Below are 12,072 nucleotides of genomic sequence, written 5' to 3'. Positions count from 1 at the left end.
GTGACAGACATTCAGAACTGGATTTAGGCCAATATATCACACACATTTGCACTGGACACCTCTAAACATCCCTCAGGCTCCTCAGCAATAAATTGCTTGCTGATTGATTTGCCTGCAAGCTGGCACACCCGAAGGGATTCTTACTTACACACAGAACAGTGGCAAGGCCTGCTATGTGAGATACTGTGTAAATAATAAAAGGAATGGCATTTGTGAAAAGCAAGTGATCCAATCTTTTAGTCAGCAGGGACTGCAGCTTTCGGGTGTCACACTCCTCAGTGGTGTTAGGGGTCTGTTGTGCCCTCTGTATAGCTTTTTGTCTTTGGCACGTTGGCAGCAGGGACAGGCTGGCAGCTGCAAGAGTCTTCTAATAACATCAGTACCCTTCACATTTTTATGGCTGTACTTTCTAAGGGCCAGGAGCTGTATGGTGCTGAGTATTTCCTATAAGAGGTAATCCATTAAGACCTCCTGTTGCAGGACTAGACCCTTTGTCATTTACCTGGTTAACACCTAAATCATAGTGATAGATTTAAACTTATTTGAAAAGGATATTATAATCCTTTTACCCACCGCCTGCTTCTTTTAGCCATATTTCCCTCACTTCTCCATCATTTAAGTGCTGTCTTGTAAGCCATTTCCTTATTTAACCTGAAGCAGGGGTTCTCAGTCTAGGGATAGGAACCTTCCAGGGAGGTTCTGAACAGATGTCAGAGGATCACAACTATCCTGCCCTTCTCAGAATTCTAGATGGGAGGGAGGTTCCCATATAGAAAATGCTGAGAACCACTGGCCTAAAGACATTTAGCTAAACCCTCTTTTATACTGTTTCAAACTACGAAGTTTTTAAAACACTGGCAAATATTTGACAAGCTCTCCTGCACCTCAATTGGTAATCCATTATTTTAACAGTTTTAAAATATTCCAATAAAATATTTTTCACAAGTTGTAATTAAAATCTTGAACACGGACTGTGATTTTGTCATATCTCACAACTCAGTGGAGGTTGTTCTTGGTCAATACTTGGGATATGAAACCTAACCCCTCCACCAATCCTTGATGTTACAGGGAATTGTATTGGTGATTCAAGAAGCACCATTCTTCCTCTCGAATAAGTACAGAACGAGTGCCCCAGTGATTGTTACAGGACTCTGTGCTATTGGAAGTGGCATCTTTCTGGAAAGAACTGAATCAGGGCTTGGATCACTTGTGGCGATTAAAAAATCCATCACGCTTTTCAGAAGAAAGGATGTGTTTGCACAGGGGTATGGACCAAATTCTAATGTGAGCAATTTTCTTCTTCCTACCTAAATTCCCCCTGTACTTTCAATTGGACACAGTAGTCTCATTTTCTTAAACTGGGAGTACTGGTGAGGAGGCTGCTTTTCAAAGGGGGAGGGGAATTATTCCAATGTTTCAGAAGAGAATATACAATTTTTATGTCAAACACCATTATTAAAACCTTGACAGGGCCAAACATCTGCATAGCAAATAACAGTCATTTTCCACTGAATGCATCCAATGAAGTGAGCCGTAGCTCACGAAAGCTGATGCTCAAATAAATTTGTTAGTCTCTAAGGTGCCTCAAGTCCTCCTTTTCTTTTTGCATAAAAATAAACGATGAATGTCACCAGACATAGCACTTCTAGGTTGCTTTTCTTCTCCGGCTGGCCCCTGCTGAATGCAACAATAAAAGCACAAGGAGATTTCCTGACATTATTGAGGGTAATGTTTCATGCCCTAAAACACTGAAACTGCCTTCAGTTGTAAGTGTAGCACCTTTGTCATTCATGTGCAGTACATCTATCTCTGAGACTTACTTGATAATGCTGAGCTGATCAGTTTAAAAATACCATAAATTGTAACTTAAGAAAACAAAGTTCACCCCATCAGATCAGCTTCCACCAAAGCAACAAGTCCTTTTCTTATTCAAAAAAGTTACTACTATTAAATTGGGCAGTTATACTGAAGGACTTGATGCTGTTTCAGACCCAAACCAGCCTTTATTACAAGTATTTTAACAGACTCTTGTGTTTTGAACTGTGAAAGTCCCTTATATAGTGATATGGTTAAAATGCTGCATTAACTTATTAGTGAAAACTAAACATTTTTCTTTTCTTTACCATTTGCTAAAGCAGTAAGAAAATGGCCATGAATACAACTGAAGGCTTAGCCAACTTAACTTCGTTGCAAAGCCATGCAGTTGCTTTCACAAACTGTACCGATGTAGATGTCCTTCTGAAGAATTTCTATCTCCCTCCTATGTACAGCATAATCTTTCTGGTGGGCTTCCCAGGGAATATTATTGCAATTTCTGTATACAGATTCAAGATGAGGTCCGGGAAGAACAGCACCATCATTATGTTGAACTTGTCCTTCACAGACCTACTGTACTTAACAAGCCTTCCTTTCCTGATACATTACTATGCCAATGGAGACCACTAGGTCTTCGGAGACTTCATGTGTAAGTTTATCCCTTTTGGCTTCCACTTCAACTTGTATAGCAGCATCCTCTTCCTCACTTGCTTCAGCATCTTTTGCTACTTTGTGATTGTCCATCCAGTAAAGTTCCTCTCTATTCAGAAAAGGAGATGGGCAGTGGTGGCTTGTGCTGCACGTTGGGTGATTTCCCTGGTGGCTGTCAGTCCTGGCAATTTTTTAATCACCTCAAGGGAGAACCAGAACAAATCCATTTGCCTGGACCTCACTAGTTCTGAAAACCTGGACACTATTAAGTGGTATAACTGGCTTCTGTCTGGGTTAGCCTTCTACCTGCCACTAGTGGTTGTGACTCTGTGTTACACTGTCATTATCTACACTTTGACTAGAGGGCCTCATACTCCTGTTTGTTACAAGTAGAAGGCTCGCAGACTTGCCATTCTCCTCTTGGTGGTCTTTTATGTGTGCTTCCTACCCTTTCATGTCTTTAGGGGTGTTCGGATAGAATTACGACTTCAACCAGTTAGCTGCCACATTGAAAACCAAATCCACGCTGCTTACATTGCCTCAGACCCTGAGCTGCACTAAACACGTGCGGTAACCTATTACTTTATGTTGTGATGGGAGACAACTTCCAGCAGGCCATCCTTGCTCTTTCAAGATGCAAGTTAAACAACTATGCGCAGCACACCGGGAGCAATAGTGATGTGAATAAGTAAGTCATCCTTTAAAAAAGAAGCATAGACGCATTTGATTGCACTTGTCCTGTAACCTCTTTTATGTTCAATTTTGTTTCCTAATAAAATTGCAGGTGGTCTCTCTGCCGCTCCAAAATAGCATCCCAAAACTGCAGAGGTTTAGGATTAGGCTATATGTATGTCATGGTTAATAGGTGACTTGTATTACTTTTAAATTAAACTTTTTATTTGTTCATTTTATTGTATTTTTGAGGAAACACTTATGGAGTTGGTCAGAAATTACCTGAGTAGTCCGTCTTTGAGAGTTCAGTTAGCACGCCATTCAATATTTTAAACACAATGGGGGCCTCAATGTTGACCTCACAACACGAATACAACTTCCATGTTATCATTGATACAGTATCTTATTTAGTAGTCTGTGCCAAATGCCGCAGATGATGACGATTAAAAAGTTGAGTTACATAGTTTATTATTTTGTTAGTCATTTAATAAAACAATACAAAAACTAACATGTCCTGAGCAGAGCCATTTCTTGATTAAGTAGGTAATATAACTACACGAAAACATTTTAATATGCATCACAGATGTTGAACTCTATAGTTTTGAGAGCATTTTAAACTTTAAAGCATCAAACACTGAAAACATTTTTACAAACAGTACTGCAAATCACTTAACATGTTTATTATTTTAGATTGCCCATTTTTATCACTGCAAATTTTTTATTGAAGTGTGGACTTTGCCTATTAGCCACTAGGTGGCAATCATGTATGTGTATGCCAGGGAGCCAGATACCTGGTTTCAGGAATGCACCTTTGATTCAAACTCAGAGAGGGTTACATGACAATGTAGGGTGATTACTGTGGGGGAGTTAACCACCACATGTTTCTTATGGTGCTAAAATACAATTAATTCTAATTAATAAGAGAGGAGTTGTGCTGCATGGTGGCTTTACAACACTTTGCATATGTGACCTTGGCCAATGTATCTTTTTGAAAAGTATTGTTCATTTCAAAAAGAGCCTGCAGAAACGTTATTGCCTACAGATGTTTGTTTCATTTTCTGGTCTGTAAAAGTGAGAAAGGCAACATAGCAGACGCTCCTTCAAAACAGGGCTTGTTCCCACTGGTATGTCTGTTATTAGACTATCTAAATATTGTATTTCAGCAGCAAGAACGTTCTGTAGAATAGATCAAGTTGTGGATTTCTCAGATGTAACTTTCCCCATGTTCTACTATAGGGAGATGGGCTGCTGTCCAGAATCCAAGTTGTGAAGTACAGTCTGCTGACATCATCAGGAACTGTAACGTTATGGGAGAAGCAGTAAGCCCTGGGAGGGTCTCATCCACTAGCCTTGCTATACCTGGCAGAATCAGTCCCTGTTCCCCTCTTCCTAGCCTACATGACTGGAAGCTTGGGACCTACATAATTTCAGGTACACGCCATAAGAAATGAGTGTCTTGGCATTACATTTTGTGACAGAATGTGAGGAATTTTAATTTAGATAACCTAATGTATAAGAACATAAGAACGGCCCTACTGGGTCAGACCAAAGGTCCATCTAGCCCAGTATCCTATCTTCCAGCAGTGGCCAGTGCCAGGTGCCCCAGAGGGAATGACCAGAACAGGTAATCATCAAGTGATCCACCCCCTGTTGCTCATTGCCAGCTTCTGGCAAACAGAGCGTAGGGACACCATTCCTACCCATCCTGGCTAATAGCCATTGATGGAACTGTTCTCCATGAATTTATCTAGTTCTTTTTTGAGACCTGTTATGGTCTTGGCCTTCACAACATCCTCTGGCAAGGAGTTCCAAAGGTTGATTGTGCATTGTGTGAAGAAATACTTCCTTTTATTTGTTTTAAATCTGCTGCCTATTAATTTCATTTGTGACCCCTAGTTCTCGTGTTATGAGAAGTAGTAAACAACACTTTCTCATCTACTTTCTCTACACCAGTCATGATTTTATAGACCTCAATCATCTCTCCCCTTAGCCATCTCTTTTCCAAGCTGAAAAGTCCCAGTCTTATTACTCTCTTCTCATATGGAAGCCATTCCATACCCCTAATAATTTTTGTTGCCCTTTTCTGAACCTGTTCCAATTCCAATATATCTTTTTTGAGATGGGGTGACCACATCTGCACACAGATGTTGACTTTACTTTTTTTGTTTTTGGTACCAGGGCTTTTTCTTAACACAAATTACTTTCTGATCTTATACAATGTCGCCCTTCACCAAAACCATACCCTGACACCAAAAAAAGCATTGGTTAGGTTTCCCAGGAAAGAGTCAAAAATACAGCGATTCTACTAGGAAGAGCAATATGATTGACTAGTATGAGGAAATGAACATCCAAAAGCCAAAGCAGAATTTAACACATATTTAATATAAGCAAGTTACAATGGGTATGAATAACCTGAGAGCTTCTCCGGCCGACATAGCTACTGCCTCTCATAGAGGTGGAGTTCTTAAGCCAATGGGAGAGATCTCTCCTGTTGGCTTAGAGCCGCTTCACCGAAAGTGTTACAGCTGCGCAACTGCATCGGTACAGTAGCACAGCTGTAAGTTTGTAGTGTAGACTCTACTCTTATTTGGTTGCTTCCCCTCTTTTCTAATTTTGTCTCATGTATTCCTAGTTTAAAGTTGATTAATTAATGCCTGTTTTGAACCAGCAGTTGCTGCCCTTTGTGCTTAAGAAGAGACCACTTACATCCAAACAGCTGCCTCTTGTCACAGAAAGTATTCCAGTGTTTCACGGATACAAAACCTTCCCCTCTACACCATCTGTGCACCCATCTGCTGGTCTCTGTATCAGTCTAATTGAGGGGTAGTCAATAGGCAGACCAAATCCGGACCAACAGATGCTTTTGAATGGACTGCAAAATTTTTATTTACTTATTATCACTATTGTTATTGCAGTGTGAAATTTTTTTTTCTGGAGTCTGGACCTTGACCAAGAAATGTGGGCCTTGGAAAAAAAAATAATTGACCATTCCTGGTCTAATTTCTTCCCTCACACGTAACATCTGGTAACAGGATGGCCACCGTCTCTATCCATGCAGTTTCCTATACTGGTGTTCATTGTCAGAGCACCTAAATCAACCTATTGTTCAGCTGTTGACACACCTCAATGTCTAATCTTGATTGTTTTTCCCCCCTAAGTGCTGTAGGAAGTGGTAGTCCAATTTAGAAGTGGCCACTCTTTCCTAGCCTTCACTATTAAATCAATGCCCCAGCAAGGCACGCAGGGTACTGTGCCACTGGAAGTGCCATCTTTTAAAAGAAACGTAGAATACAGACCAAGACCACTTATGGCCCTTACAGATTAGCATTATTATATGTTTGTGGTAGTGCACAGCAGTCTCAGTCAAGACTGAGCCCCCATTGGGCAAGACAAATATACATAGAATGAGATGGCCAGATTTGGATGGTACATCAGTTTGTAAAGAATTTGGGGATTGTGATGCATGACCAGAAAGGGTTAAACATCCTACAGGATAAATGGCTCAAATTCAACCCTTAAAAACATATGATGAGATAATGTTTGTGTTTTTGTTTATTTACATATATATTGGTAAAAATCAACAGCGTAATCAAACAGTCCCTGCCTATGCTGTATTCTGTTAATTCAGAGATCAAAAGAACATCTTAACATTTAAATGAACTGTAAACATAGGATGTCGTTGTACTTGTCTCTCTTTGAAATGTATAGCAAATCATCTGTGAATGGTGGAAAAACAGGCAACTGCCTTGTGTTAATCTGTGTGGATAATTACCAGCTATGCTTAGGAAATGGGTCCACTTCAAAGTCCACATGAGTGCCTATTGTTTGACTAAGGACTCCGACCTGTCAAAGTCGTCCTGGAATTGTATTAAAGACCTTTGGGTCCCAATCCTTTTTATCTCAGATCTGCTTGAGGTTTCATGCAGGGGAAGCCTAACCCACAAGGACTGAGATCCGAGTTCTGACTGGACCACCCTGAAATATAAACATTGGACTATAAGCGTTGAACTATTTCTGAAAGAACTCTTTGCGTCTACACAGCTCACCATCTCTGTTATGAATCTGAATCTCAGGAATCTCTCTTATGAATCTGACACGTCCATATGTATACTGTTCTTTTAGCCAATTCTCTCTCCCTTTTCTTTTTTAATAAATTTTAGTTTAGTTAATAAGAATTGGCTGTAAGCATGTATTTGGGAAAGATCTGGAATATTCATTAACCTAGGAGGTAATGTGTCCGATCCTTTGGGATTTGTAGAACCCTTTTTACATGATGAAATAAGATTTTCAGAAATCCTCATCATAGCTGACTTGAGTGACTAGGTGGAGGCCTGAGGCTGGGTTACTTTAAGGGAACTGTGTTGTTGACTCCTGAGTAGCCAGTGAGGTATAATAGAAGCTGTTTTGTGCTGGCTTGGTAAATCTAAGTATTGGAATATCCACCAGCTTTGGGGATTGCCTGCCCCATTTTTCACAGTTCACCATAATTGAGTGACCTCAGTTGGCTCCCCTGGGATTCAGGTCACAGGGATCCTTCAGGATAGAAGGTGTCATGTGATTGGCAGATCATTAGCATATATGACTCATTCCTTTTGTTTATTGTGAGACTTCTTTAGTTTCTTTTTTTAGCAGCAGTAATTTTACTGCTGAAACAAGCATAAGTGCTTCAATTCCAGCGAAAGAAAGGAGGTTTTTCCTTAGAACCTCTAGCCAGCGCACTATAGCGACTATGTGGCTGCGTAACTGCAGATTAATATTAAATTGCAGCATAACTATGCTCTAGAATGCAAACTTCTATTAAGAAGTCTCTAGCTTTTACAGCTGCAATGACATTCAGGTGAACTACGTATGTATCAATGCAGTGTTAGCTGCCTGAGTCTGCAGACAGCCTGAAAAAAAATAGCTGGGCAGTGAAGAAGGAGTTCACAGCTTTCAGGGGGAGTTAATGCTTATGCCTGATGATTTTAATCTTAAAACTATTTAATTGCTGATTGCTATTGTGGACACATCTAGCTAATGTGCTAATTAATCACAGTCACATACAGACTGGGTGGATTGTAGTGAGAAGGTTATTTGCAATCAAGGGCTCCTGGGGGAGGGTAATGAGCAAATTTAATCTTACTCCTTTCCCCAACATCACCTCTTCCCTTGGGCATGAGAAGGGCCCTAACCCAACTGTCAAACTCCAGCTTTAATCTTCTGCAGTTCAGTTACATGTCATATCCTAGAGCTGAAGCACACTGAAGATTTAAGAGTTGGGGACTGTGTAAAGTAAGCTGAATTTAATAACAGCTAATAATGTGCTGATTACACTGCTCGGGAAGCAAGAGTGAAACGACTTGGAGCTGGTCTCTGCTTGAAGTTGTAGCAGTATAACTATGTCAATTACAGGTGTGATTTTTTTTTTTTTTTTTTTTTTTTTTTTTGCTGACTGTTATACTGGTAAAAGCCCCAGGGTGGACACATTTATACCAAGATAAAAGTTGCCAAATTTGAATAAGCTATACAAGTATGATGGCTTTTATACTGGTATGACTGCATCCACACTAAGGAGGCTTGCCACTTTAATGATAAAGTAACACTACACTAAGGTAAGGTAGCCAAACCCTGGGAAGGAAATGCCATGTAATTTCAGACTCACGGCTGGATAACGTAGGCCTAGTGTAGGCCTCACCTCTGGCTGAGATGGTAAGCTGGACTACCAGAGCAAACGAAACTTCGAGTGACCACTTGTATCAGGCATTGTTTTCTATTCTGAAAACGCAGGTTGAGGGAGTCTAAGGCTACACGCCGCAGCTTTTAGCGACACAACTGTGCCGTTACAGCCATGCTGCTAAAAGCTGCGCAGCGCAGCCCCTGTTTGTTGGCAGAAAAGAGCTCCCCTGCCGACAAAAAACTTCCACCCCCCACGAGCGGCAGCGGCTTTGCTGGCAGGAGAGTGCTCCTGCCAACAAAGCACTGTTCACACCGGTGCTTTTGGTTAGTAAAACTTTTGTCATTCAGTGTGTGTGTGTGTGTGTTTTTTTAACACCCCGGAATGACAAAAGTTTTGCTTTACAAAGTGCCAGTGCAGACGTACCCTTAGTTAAACAAAAACCAACAGAACCTTCCCCCGCAAATTAACAAAATGCGGTTCAACCTCTTCCTGAACTTGTGCAGACAAGTGTGTTTATTTGACCCTACTGTCAGGAAAGAAGAAGGGACATGAAAGAAAATGCTTTGTTGTTCCTCCATGGCTCAGTTGTTTTCTGAAAGGAGAAGGAATCAGTAGTGTCAGCTGAAGTAGTAGTAGTGCCATTAAGCCTAGGGAAAACAGTTCATTCCAGTGAAGGAACATTTCAAAGCTTGTTTTCCTAAAAGCAGAGAAGAATAGTGGTCCTATTGCCTGAAGTGCCTCATTTGCTTAGTGCCTGAGTGGACACAAAGGCACTTTAGACAAACCTGTGAGAAAGAAAAGCCCCTTTTTTATTTGAGTCATATTGTGGGACTGAAAGTAGAAAAGTAAAATGAGTTTTCAAGCCCTGTGCTGAAAATCCTGCAAAAAATAAAAGTCAAACTCTAAAATAGGTTATAAAACCAGAGAGAAAAAACAGCCTCTCTGGGCTGCTGCATGAAAGTGCAATGCATAATATCATCAATTCTTTATTTGTGGAATCTTTAATGGTAAACTGAAAGGCATTTTATCTTCCAAGATCTCGTTTCAGGGCTCTTTGTTTACACAACAGCAGATGTCACTAATAGCTAAAATAGAGCAGGGAGCGGTGGTCACTCCCTGGGTACAGATATTAGTTATGTTATCAATGCTTACATGGCAAATAAAGCCCGGAACTCAGACTTTGGAGAGGAAGTTATTTAATTCTGGGTTTATTTTTTTATATATTTGTTGTGTGCGTCACTGGGTGGGGTGGGGGAGTGATGGACATGTGAGGTGTTCAAGTGTCCTTCCCTTTAGATTGTGGCGCCTCACCCCAGTATGGGGAACCACCGGTCATCGCAGGCAACCATTCTTTCCCCTCCAACCCTTCTGCTACAATCCTTGTTCCAGACCTTCTGGTTACTACCATGTTGACTGGAGTGGCTCACAACTGTGAGTGCCTACCTCAGGGCAGACTGTCAGCAAACAAGGGCAGACACCCCAAACTGGTGGTAGGTTCTAGAATTAGATTTCACACCACGCCGGTAACAAATGTGAACTCCTGGATCACGATTAGTCTCACCATGGAGTCACACACAGTCCCCTCAGACTCTCCAGTCAATCTTGCCACCCAGACAAACTGAACTTCATGACAAAAGGTCACAAACCTAAAATCACACCACATCAGGTTTCTCCCAGTCCCAAGAGACCAGTGACTATCCCCAGATCAATTGATACTCCAGATCTTACACCAAAGACAATTCTGGCAGCCAATTCTTTAGTAAACTAACTAAATGTTTATTAGCTAAGAAAAAGAAAATGAGAGTTTTGAGAGGTTAAATCAGGTAAAATATATATACAGGTGAGTAACAGTCTACAATTCCAAATGGTAGCAGAGTTGTAGTAATAACTCTGGGGATCTCTGTCTTCTTGTTCAGCTTTTCTGCCCTGCTAGAATCCAAACAGTCCAGAGACAAAGGATCTTTCTTTGAATCCATATTTATGGTATCTTCGCACAGAAAGCAAGCTGACAGTGTCTCCACCTCTGTGGGCTTTTGCTTTGATGATGCTGAGTGAGGAATGCACTTTGAGTCTCTGACCTCAGGTCATCACACCACAATGGCCATTTGCTTGGGAATTAGCATTTTCTGTTAAAGTCATTATGTCCTTCATTAGCATTTCACAAGGCTTCTTTGATGTCCAATGAGTTATTTAGTTGCAGGGGTATTTCCAATGTAAATGTTAGCTATTAGATTGTAACAGGAACAGATAAGTAACATTCCACTAGTTTTCATGAAGTTTAAACATCTGAATACACGCTTATACATTTAACACTTTGATCTATACTAACACTTAAATGAATTGGCCTGGGGTTTTGACCTGAGCTGGTACCTGGCTTTTCAGCATCACACTTACATCTTGCCTTCTACCTAAGTGCACCTTGTGCATACAATAACCCTCTGTCTCTGTATCCTCTCTGGCAAGAATACTTTTCTCATGGAGGCGCTATCAGAATTAGTATTTATACAGTACCTAGAAAATATTAAGCAATTTAGAAATATTACTATTAGAAATAACTTCTTGCTTACAGTAAAGTACACATCCCTCCCTGTACTGTAGTTATACTACTCATCACAGAGCCCCAAAAATGGACAGAGATGATGTGGTTTGACAAAAAGTTGGGATAGGCCTAGAGGTGGAGTGTACTTTCGTGTGTGAATGACCCTAAAGTGGTAACTCTTCAATGAATACATGGTTTTGGCCCAATTGTTTAATGAGTAGTGGATGGAAGAAAGACAAAAATTGTACTGAGTGATTTCAGGTTTCAAACTTTTTTTAAAAAGTCTATTCCAGTCATTTTATTACATATTTGTCAGCAGGAATTTATCTTCTGACAGAAAAGCCACAGATCCTGAACAAAGGAGTTTTCTGAGGTGTAACTCCATGTTTGCAAGGCCCGTTGCGATCCTTGCATACTTTATCTGTATTTTACAGATTAGGACACTAAGGCACAGAGAATTTAAGTGACTTGCCTGAGGTCACAGAACAAGTCTGGTGGTAAAGCCAGGATGAGAACACAGTTCTCCCAGTTAAGCGGTTCAACTAGTAGACATGCTTCCAATAACAAGAGGATGGGTGAGGGATCTTCCAGCAGACACAGGCTCCTAGAGCAATAGTGACAACTTTTATATCTAGTATGAGAACGTTTAGGTAATTTTTTTTAAATTGCAAAGTCACTAAGGCACTTTTGAGAATTTTACCTTTAACCTTTTTGGTTGTTAAGTATTAATGATAAAATT

General features: G+C 40.5%; 1 pseudogene; it reads left to right on the top strand.

Moving 5' to 3' along the window:
- The first annotated feature begins 2,145 nt into the window (after positions 1-2,145).
- LOC102935840 lies at positions 2,146-3,158 on the top strand (annotated as a pseudogene).
- The last annotated feature ends 8,914 nt before the right edge of the window (positions 3,159-12,072 follow it).

Source organism: Chelonia mydas, chromosome 1, assembly GCF_015237465.2.
Source record: "Chelonia mydas isolate rCheMyd1 chromosome 1, rCheMyd1.pri.v2, whole genome shotgun sequence".
Taxonomy (NCBI): domain Eukaryota; kingdom Metazoa; phylum Chordata; order Testudines; family Cheloniidae; genus Chelonia; species Chelonia mydas.
Note: the sequence above shows the minus strand (reverse complement) of the source record. Positions and strands in the feature narration are given on the sequence as shown.